The sequence below is a fragment of the Cydia fagiglandana genome, chromosome 7, assembly GCF_963556715.1.
Source record: "Cydia fagiglandana chromosome 7, ilCydFagi1.1, whole genome shotgun sequence".
In the NCBI taxonomy this organism is placed as follows: Eukaryota; Metazoa; Arthropoda; class Insecta; order Lepidoptera; family Tortricidae; genus Cydia; species Cydia fagiglandana.
The window spans coordinates 8,108,219-8,117,906 of record NC_085938.1 but is presented as its reverse complement, the minus strand read 5'-3'; the positions used below and the strand labels follow the sequence as shown (position 1 = coordinate 8,117,906).

The following is a 9,688-nucleotide window of genomic DNA, read 5'->3' as shown; positions in this document are numbered from 1 at the left end:
CGACGCAGGGTGTGCTAAGCGCCTAAGCGGTGTGTGTGCAATGCCCTTTCTAGCAATGTGAACGCATTATATTTTCAATTAAAATTTGTTAAAGTACTAAATTAGCAACAACCATTTTAATGGTTACATAAATAGATAAATTACGTAACTTTTTCTTGTTTGAAAATCTAATCGAAAATATCTTACGTGACTTACGCAGTTATCACAGTGAAGTGAATTCGTACTTCGCTCCAGTGTATGAGCGTGACGGCGCTATGTACGAGAATAGCGATATCTCGCTCGCACGCCGGGCGGCGTGCGCATTTGCATCCAATGTGAAGACTGCCTTTAAGCATATATTTTTATAGGAAAATAAGGAATAAATAAATATACAATTAACATTTTATTGTAATTTTTTATTAGCAAAAAAAATACTACCGGTTCGCAAAGTTACACCTCTGTCCTGAGAAGAACCGGCGTAAGAAACTCAGCGAGGTATTATTTTTTCAAAAAAGTTACAATATTCAGATGTATTACAGCGGTTTTTTTTTTCCAAGCACAATTATACAATCGTATTTTTATATAAACAAAATATTAAACCTTATTTAGAAACAAACAGCTACTTATTTATTACTAATAAATATTTTTTTAGGAACGGCCCGCCCCCTTTCCCGCCAGTAATAAATGGCTCCACATAAATGCAACTAAGCAGTGAAGCTTAGGCAGTCCCTTTTATATATTTTGTTTTTTATAAATTGATCAATTCAATTAAAAAACTCAGGCAGGTATTATAAAAAAAAAATAACAAATGTATGCTCTATACAAACAGTGTGCTCTTTTCTAAGCACACTTATACAATCGTATTTTTATGTAAAAAACATTAGTCAAACCTTATGTAAAAACAAAGGGCTATACTCGTATGTAGGTAGGTACATATGTATATTGCTAATTTAAATTTTTTTAGGAACGGCCCGCCCTCTTTTCGCCAGTTATAAATGGATCCATACAAATGCAACTAAGCAGTGAAGCCTAGGCAGTCCCTTTTATATACGTAAGTACATATGTTGTTTTTTTTATAAATTGATCAATTCCATTGAAAAACTCGGCGAGGTATTTTTTAAAATACAATATTATTCAGATTACAATATAGATTCATATAACTAAATTGACATTAATTTAATTTGTACTGTAATGACAATCAGTGTGTTCTTTTCTAAGTACAAATTATACAATATGGCTCCACATGAATGCAACTAAGCAGTGAAGCTTAGGCAGTCCTTTTTATATGTATTTTTTTATATAAATAAGTCAATGCAATTGAAAAACTCACCTAGATTTTTTTTATTACAATATTCAGATGTATTACAAACAGTGTGTTCTTTTCTAAGTAGTACAATTATACAATCGTATATTTATGTAAAAAAAAGAATCACTAGTTAAATATTATTTAAAAACAAAGGGTTATTTGTTACTAAGTAATTTAAATATTTTTAGGAACGGCCCGCCATCTATCCCGCCAGTAATAAATGGCTCCATATAAATGCAACTAAGCAGTGAAGCCTAGGCAGTCCCTTTTTGTAATTTTTTTTATAAATTGTTAAATAGGCGACATTGATACAACTGGAATTGTAAAGTGTAACATAATTAAACTTTGATGATGCAAGAATACACCTTATATGCAACTAAGCAATGAAGCTTAGGCGTTAGTTACGAAATGGCATTACATTTGTTATTTTTAATTATTGTCTCTAATGGCTACCCGGACCAAGTCAATCGATGCGTCGCTCAGCATCCAGTGGTCATCGATCGATGTCAAATCGACTGGTCGACCATACAAAATTTATCGATCGACATTTATCGATAATCAAACGATGTTAATTATTGACGCTTCAACTAAGGTATTCTTTTGGTTCGGTAATTAATACACTCAGCCGTTAATTCCAAATCGTTCTCGCGTTCACTCGCAAAGTCAAGTTTAGTAACATTTTCGTATCTTTTCTTGTTATTTTAGTAACAAAATTTTTTCAGGTTATGTTTTATAGTGTTACGATATTGTGGTTGGTCATTTTTCACTTTCACTTCCACCCAGTATCCGGGTTATATGTGTCTAAAGCACTGGCACACTAAATACAATGCCATTATCATAAAATTTTTAGGTGTTTCCATTTCTTCTGTCTTCTTGCCAAGTCGGTCTGAATTTCCTTTTCAGCGCTGCTCTATTTTCAGTTGTAGACTCCCCCACAAGCACCAGTTCTGTAAAATAGAAAACAAAAGTTATTGGTTTTTTCTATTATTTGAACTTAACTGAGCGCTGTTCGCTTGGCTGCTAAAATCTACAGATACGCTTTTCAATTTAATAAAAAATGTTTTTGTTAGATCTTACTTAATTTTTACTTGAGTTGGTTATGAATGTTATGATAAATAAGCGGTAAAACGTTCTTGCATAAATAATTGTTAAAAAACTTTAATGTTTTTAAATATATATTCAAAACTCAAACATTTATTTAGGAAATACGCGGCATTGGCACTTTTAAATAGACAGAAATAGTATCGGTGAGAATAATCCCCAATAAAGCATCTAAATAGTGGTAAAAGCGGAGGGCGGTCTTGAGATTTTCTTATCTGAAACTATTCCAGTTGGCTATACATACAGTAATATTCGCATAGATATATAATTATATATATTTATATGAGTTTGAGACATAAGTAATAATGCAGACAATACACGAGAATTTAGAGGACTACAAAATGACTGGCGGCATATTACATTTTTTAATCGCACTGCCCCAATTGTTACCTAATACCCATACTATACGATGAAGCTACGCTGAGAATTGATGTCTATGAGGAGTATTGAGGAGGACGGTGGACTCTTTGTAGGTTGTGGTGGACTGTACTGTTGGTTCCCTATCTGTAAATTATTTAAAAAAACATTACGGTTATCCTTGTGTCTAGTCTGGCTCTTCGCTGCTCCAAAGTATAAAATGTCTGTCAGTTAAGTCCTTATCTGGAACAAAAAAAATTGGGGTATTGAAAATACTGTGGGTCAGTCAATAAAACTATAGTAAATATGTTCAACAACATTTTTTTAGGTACATACTTTTTTTTATAAATTTACAATGTTATAATAAGTTTCGAGTCTTCATAATTCTTCTGTACGAATCGCCGAATAAACTAAAGGCAGCAGCAATATTTATTTACATTTCCCGCTTGAAGTGTAAAGATCAGCAAATTTCTGAAAAATAAATTAAACATCAGTAATAGGTAAAAGTAGGTGTACGTACAGAAATTGAATTTTTAATAATTGATTTGTAACTATCTCTTTCGTGTTAAGAAAATGTTGTTTTGATAAACATTTCTTCAAAATATTCAATAAGTAATTATAATTTAAATCCAAATCTTATTATGAAAAATAATATACACCGTGTTTTTATTGAATTCCGTTAACTTCGGGGTATGGTTAAGTACGTATAAGAGAACTAAATGACATAGATAATTTAAAAAAAAAAAATTTTTTTTGTTTTCTTTTTTGGATTTTTTTTTTGTTTAAAAAGTAATTAAATGTAGCATATAGCATTGTTGTAACACGGGCATTACATTTAACTCAACCAAACAATTGAAATCTGTGACATATCAATGTCATTTCGTACATCAATCGACCGAGATTGTACTTAAGTTAAGTAGCAAATGTATGAACTCATTCTAAACAAATCAATATGTAAACCGGCCCTAAGGCAAGTGTACATGCTTATAGAGGCCTTATAGGAAAAAAAAAATTATTGATTATCTCCGGAATGGACTTAATTAGAACATCGGTGTCTTTGAGAAAGATACTTGATTTAAGTTCAGGAATGCACCCTTGAAATTAACGGAAATCAAAAAAAACACGGTGTATAACAACATACCTACCTGATTTACTAAGTGCAATGTTGGAATATTATTTCTTCTCGGTGATAGTCTTCACCTCGGCCTGGTCAGGTCTTGGTATTTTCGTTCTTCTCGTTCTTGATCTTGAAGTTCGCAAGCACACAGAAATACATTCGCGGTGCAGATAAAATACATTCGCATTGCAGGAAAATGACATTCGCGTTGCAGGAAAATGGCATTCGCTTTGCAGATAATATACATTCGCTTTGCAGATAACATACATTCGCTTTGCAGTGAATATGGAAATATGTAAATCTAATTTGGAAGTCATTTAGAGTTCGCCTAAGGGTCTCCCCTGATATATCGACGCGCATTCGGCAAAAGCCGATAGGAAAAAGCTTTATGTCCACGCAATAAGAGCGAAAAAGTCGTCGTTCGGCTCGGCTCGCATCAGCCAGCGCCTGCCGACGCGTCGACGGCTTTTTCGCTCTTATTGCGTGGACATAAAGCTTTTTCCTATCGGCTTTTGCCGAATGCGCGTCGATATATCAGGGGAGACCCTAAGCAAACTCTTCACCGACTTTGACGTGATGACATGAGGAAGTGCTACAATACACGCAATATTTTTATTTGGAAATTTTACCATTATCAAAAAAAGAAAGTGTACCATAAAAATCGTCAGTTTTGTGACGCATTCTTACCACTGTCAGGTTGTCATTAAAGTGAATTATTAATACAGTGAAACCTGGTTAAGTGGGACCTGGATAAGTGAGAAACCTCTATAGCTGGGACTCATGGTGTGATCCCGACACTTTAGCACTGAATTACCTCTGTTAGTGAGATAAAACGGACCTCTATAACTGAGATTAGTTGTTGTGATTTTATAGTCACATTTACCTCTATAATTGAGACAGAGAGTGTATTTTACCTCTTTTACTGAGACTATATTTATAAGATTACATTTTCGTTATTGGTTTTTTAGAATTTTATTTGAATTACCTCTGTATCTGAGATAACGTCAATCTATGACCTCTCTAACTTGGACTTTATTGATCTATTTCCGTATTCTTACTAACTCTTAGTCTATCCACAAATTCCGCATTTGATTAATTGTGTCTAAACGACTTCAAGTTTCATTTAGTTAGTTTATGTAGTTAAAACTATCGAAACGAAAGCTGAAATCTTGATAAGGAACAAGAATAAGCAAATTTTCATTTAATAAATCTCTAAGACGCAATGAAGTCCGTATCAAATTTAATTTAAAAAAATATATCCTGTGGAAAATCATTTAAAATAAATTCAAAGAAATAATTAAACAGAATTAAAACTATTTAGGGACAAGGATTATTTTACCTAAGCATTTAAAGATAATTACAAAATACCTTACTAACCACCTCTATAACTGAGATATATCCTCTATTCTCACCTCTATTAATGGGACCCTCTGTAAATGAGACGGAAATTTATTTGTACCTGGCTAACTGAGAGCCTGGGTAAGTGGAAAACCTCTTTAAGTGAGACAAATCTGCTCGTCCCTTGAAGTCTCACTTATCCAGGTTTCACTGTAATTGTGTACCAAAATTTTATATCAAATTCAATTAAATCAGATTTCAAGAGGACTTTTCCTCATGAATCTGGGTAGAAATAACCTAAAAATGGTAAAATTCTAAAGTTAAACATACTAGGTATATTTTTCTGAAAACTCCCTGTTATAAATGCAATTAACTTCCAAATTAGTTCTAAAGTGTGGACATGAAAAAATCAGGTCATGCATAGTAAGATAAATCTTTTAAAATTAATGTGGATCTTCAAGCAGCACTTTTTTTTAATAATTTGTCGATATCTACAAATTGTTGAAATAAAAAGCTGCTTGAAAATCCGCATTAATTTTAATGATTTACAATTTTATGCATGACCGGTTTTTTGTGGCCACACTTTATTTGGTTTTTTCGCGAAGCAATAAAAATATACTTACATTCACGTGAAAGAACATCTTTTTTGTTGAAAAAAAAACTAGCAAATTGAGATAGATATAAAATGTATTTGTTTCGCACGTACTTACTAATGTATTTACAGTAGGTATCTAAACAAAAAGTGAAAAGATGCTCTTACACGTGAAATACACGTACATAACATTCGCATGGCGGCAGATCTCTGAAAAGAAGATATAAATATTAAATTGTTTAAAAAAGGAACATTAGATATAAAAAACAATTCGCAGAGCTGAAATTAATAAATTCGCAGAGCATTAAGAACAGCTCCAGTCTTTGGTCTTCCAGCAGGTTTTGGTCACCCCTCACGCCTGTCTTCTCTCTGTAGGCTCCACTGTTGGATTAGCTGGTCGATCTGGATAGAACTGGTTCAACAGAACACAAAAACGAAATAGGAAATTGCAATGCACACGAAATAATCAATAAAAAAATCGCCTGGCACAGAACAGAAATATAAATATGACAATGGCAACGCATATACAGATGACAATGAATTATTATCAGTGATCTGGGTTTTGGTTGCCACTCGAGGAAAATGTGTGAGATTTATTTTATTTACTGTCGTTTATTTTATTAAAAATACCTACAATGAAATAGCATTACTTTCAAGCAGTTTCAAAGGTATCGGTATCGCGGGTTTAAAGGTGTCATGTTACTATTTCAACCACCGTGTGGCATCCAAAATCCCGATCACTGATTATTATTATAAAATCGCAGAGCTTAAACTTACAATTGATAGTGCTGGGTCTCCCATCGAGTCTTCTAAGTCACCCACCCGTCGCCTGCCTCGTCCAAACAGCACCGTAACTTCCAATCTTCCCGATTCCGTGGGCTCCACTGCTGGCTAGTATGGCTGCGACATCTGTTCCGGTCTGCCATTGCGCCTCGGTATGTTTGCAAGCCGTGCAAACCTTCCGTCTTCTATGAGCGCCTGGTAGAATCTTCTTTTTCTTTATGTTGTTTAACCTGAGAAATTGTTATGGTAAAAAGTAGTTTTTAATAGAGATTCGAAATTAATCAAAATTAATTACTATAAATTCATATTAGGTAGGCATATTGTCCAAATTCTAATATCATATAAGCCGACTACAAAGTCTGACGCGTCGTGATGCACGCTAATGCGTCATGAGCACGACACAGCACAACACAACACAACACGACAGACAAATGTGAATCCGGCTTTAGGGCCACTTGCGCCATTCAGGGTTAGGCACTAACTCGGGGTTAACCGGTTAAACTCGGAGGTACAATTTAACCCTGTGTTAACGGTTAACACCGAGTTAATGGCTAACCCTGGCTGGTGCAAGAGGCCTTAATGGTGCTTAAGCTCATGTAATGTTTTTTCATGAAAAAGAGATGAATAAGAGAATATGCCTATCAGAATCTTAGAAGTCAGAGACAAAATTAAGAACATTGTTAGGGTTCCGGACCCAAAGGGTGAAAACGGGACCTTATTACTAAGACTCCGCTGTCCGTCTGTCCGTCCGTGTGTCTTTCACGAGGATGTAACTCATGAACCGTGATAGTATGTAGTTGAAATTTTCGCAGATGATAGATAGTATTTCTGTTGCCGCGCTATAGCAACAAATACTAAAAACAAAATACGAGTAAAATAAATAAATAAAGGGGCTCCCATTTTTTACTTAATTTTTTTTTTTGTATTGTACGCACCTTTAACTTAATTAAACTAAACAATTTATTGAACTTTTGCAATCTAGGTACACCTCTAAGGTTATTTTTAAAAACCAAAACCCAAATTTTAAACCGGCTTATGAGCCATGAAACGTAAAATTAACCTATTCTATAAAAATGATAATATAAATATACCTAGGTTCAACAACAACCCTAAATGGTAAATAGTTAAAGGAGATAAATTTTAATAATATAATACCTAATTTTTTATAATGTATTTATATGTATTTTTATTGTTTTGTAAGTGTTTTTATATTTTACTTTTATATTCATATTATAAAAATACCTAACCTAAGACGATAAATAAATAAAGAAAATAATACCTAACAACAACTTTTCGTAATACAATACCATATAAAATAAAAATAGATTGTTAGTCAATCAAGTCCAAGCTATAGTTCGTTTTTTTTAGCATTAGAAATAAGGTAAACAATCTCTGTGGGTCTTTTAATTGAAAAACACATTTTAAAAATAAGTTACGGCAAATATGTAACAATTATGAATCTAATACGATCATTTATATTCTTCTGCTTTCATTAATAATAGTTTCTTATTTTAAAAAGCGTTTTTTAATTAAAAAGACATGTCAAGATCGCTTACCTTCTTGCAAGTTCTTTCTAATGCTAAAAAAACGAACTATAGTATATACCTACCTATTACAATATTGTATACATGTTAACAGTTTTTTTTTTTATTTATATTTATTGGTTCACCAACAATTGTTTACACTTTGTAAAGTATAACTACAAACGTTTTAACTATTATCGCTTAGCGTAACAATTACTTAAAGGTAAACACCACATGCATTGAATAAAGTAAGATAATTGCATTTACGTTACATACGTAATATACCGTTTACAATAATAATGCAGGCATTAACTATTTACTATTGATTATTAGTAACAGTTATTAATACGCTCCACGAATGCTCCTATCTCTTAACCTAAAGCATCCATACAAAGTGCATTCGCGCAACGTTTGCTTGCCGTCACGTCATGCTAGTATTATTACTGTCAACTATACTTAGCTATATTGTATGCCGTAACACACAATATAATAAGAGCTATATTGCCGTGACCGCTTCAAAAACAAATTGTGGAACGCGGGCAGCGACGCCTGTACCGAACGAAGTTTACCAAGACAGAAACAAGATGGCGTTGGTAATAATAATAATATTATGCTTAATTTCGAGGACTATTCTTCAAGAAATATAATATATTTTGATGATTGAATTTATTTACACTTTATATTAATTGATAGTCAAGAAAATAAATACTCTGAGTCGTTTAAATTGCCAGTTATTTTTTATATAAAAGAAGTAAGGTTATTTACATGATTTTAAAGCTAATTCTAATTTAAATAACTTTGTTGCGTAAACCCTGATTTTAACAGGTAACTAGAAACAACACATTCTAGGTAAAATGCAAGAAACTGTTACCTGTTAGTGCAAATACAGACGTCAGTCCATTTTTATTGCCAATTCCACATTTATGTTTCGTTTAAACACTGAGATCGTGAACACTGTATTACACTAGTCCATTCTTATCAATATTATCACCCATAACTATTATTTAGAATGTTTTATATACAACTTGCGTCACGAGTAAATACATCTAGCGTGGGTCTTGAAATGACGTTACATAGCGACTCACTGGCCCACTGCGCAATCCTTACCTAACTGTAAGACTGAAGTCGACAGATTTCTGTCCCACTCTGACGTACGCAGAGTGAATGCAACGTCGCTAACAATATCGACATTCCGGAACCGAAGCTTAATTGAGAGCGAGAGTGAAACGGCAAGATTAAAGCGAGAAGGGAATACATACGCGCACTTTTTGCCGGCAAATAACAAAGCTATTGAAATAAACGCATTGCTTGTTGTAGATTATAATATTAAAGAGTTAAAAGACAGTAAGTAATAGCAATTATTTAAGAAGGTAACTTTACTGTGTATTTGATAAAAGGCCAACGACCGGCCTCGCTTCCCGCCGAAGCAGAGGGCCTACCGCGAATCACGTTCGACGTGTTGCCTCTCTGTCGCACTTGTAAATTCGTACATAAATGTGACAGGGAGACAACACGTAGAACGTGATTCGCGGTAGGCTCTCAGGACAAGGTCAGCCCGAGGGTGGCGCGTTCTTATAAAGACGGAATGTTGC

The 9,688-nt window shown here is 33.6% G+C and overlaps 3 long non-coding RNA genes across 3 annotated transcripts; 1 reads left to right on the top strand and 2 right to left on the bottom strand.

The window, feature by feature from the left end:
* Positions 1-386: 386 nt before the first annotated feature.
* On the bottom strand, positions 387-9,077 carry LOC134665870 (uncharacterized). The gene is made up of 3 exons (XR_010098428.1): positions 8,968-9,077; positions 6,568-6,803; positions 387-2,232 (listed from the first exon to the last, which is right to left on the bottom strand). It is a non-coding gene; the product is annotated as an uncharacterized LOC134665870 (long non-coding RNA).
* On the bottom strand, positions 2,668-4,158 carry LOC134665871 (uncharacterized). Its single transcript, XR_010098429.1, has 3 exons — positions 3,889-4,158; positions 3,080-3,214; positions 2,668-2,986 (listed from the first exon to the last, which is right to left on the bottom strand). It is a non-coding gene; the product is annotated as an uncharacterized LOC134665871 (long non-coding RNA).
* Positions 6,749-9,160, top strand: LOC134665872 (uncharacterized). Its single transcript, XR_010098430.1, has 2 exons — positions 6,749-6,796; positions 8,958-9,160. It is a non-coding gene; the product is annotated as an uncharacterized LOC134665872 (long non-coding RNA).
* The last annotated feature ends 528 nt before the right edge of the window (positions 9,161-9,688 follow it).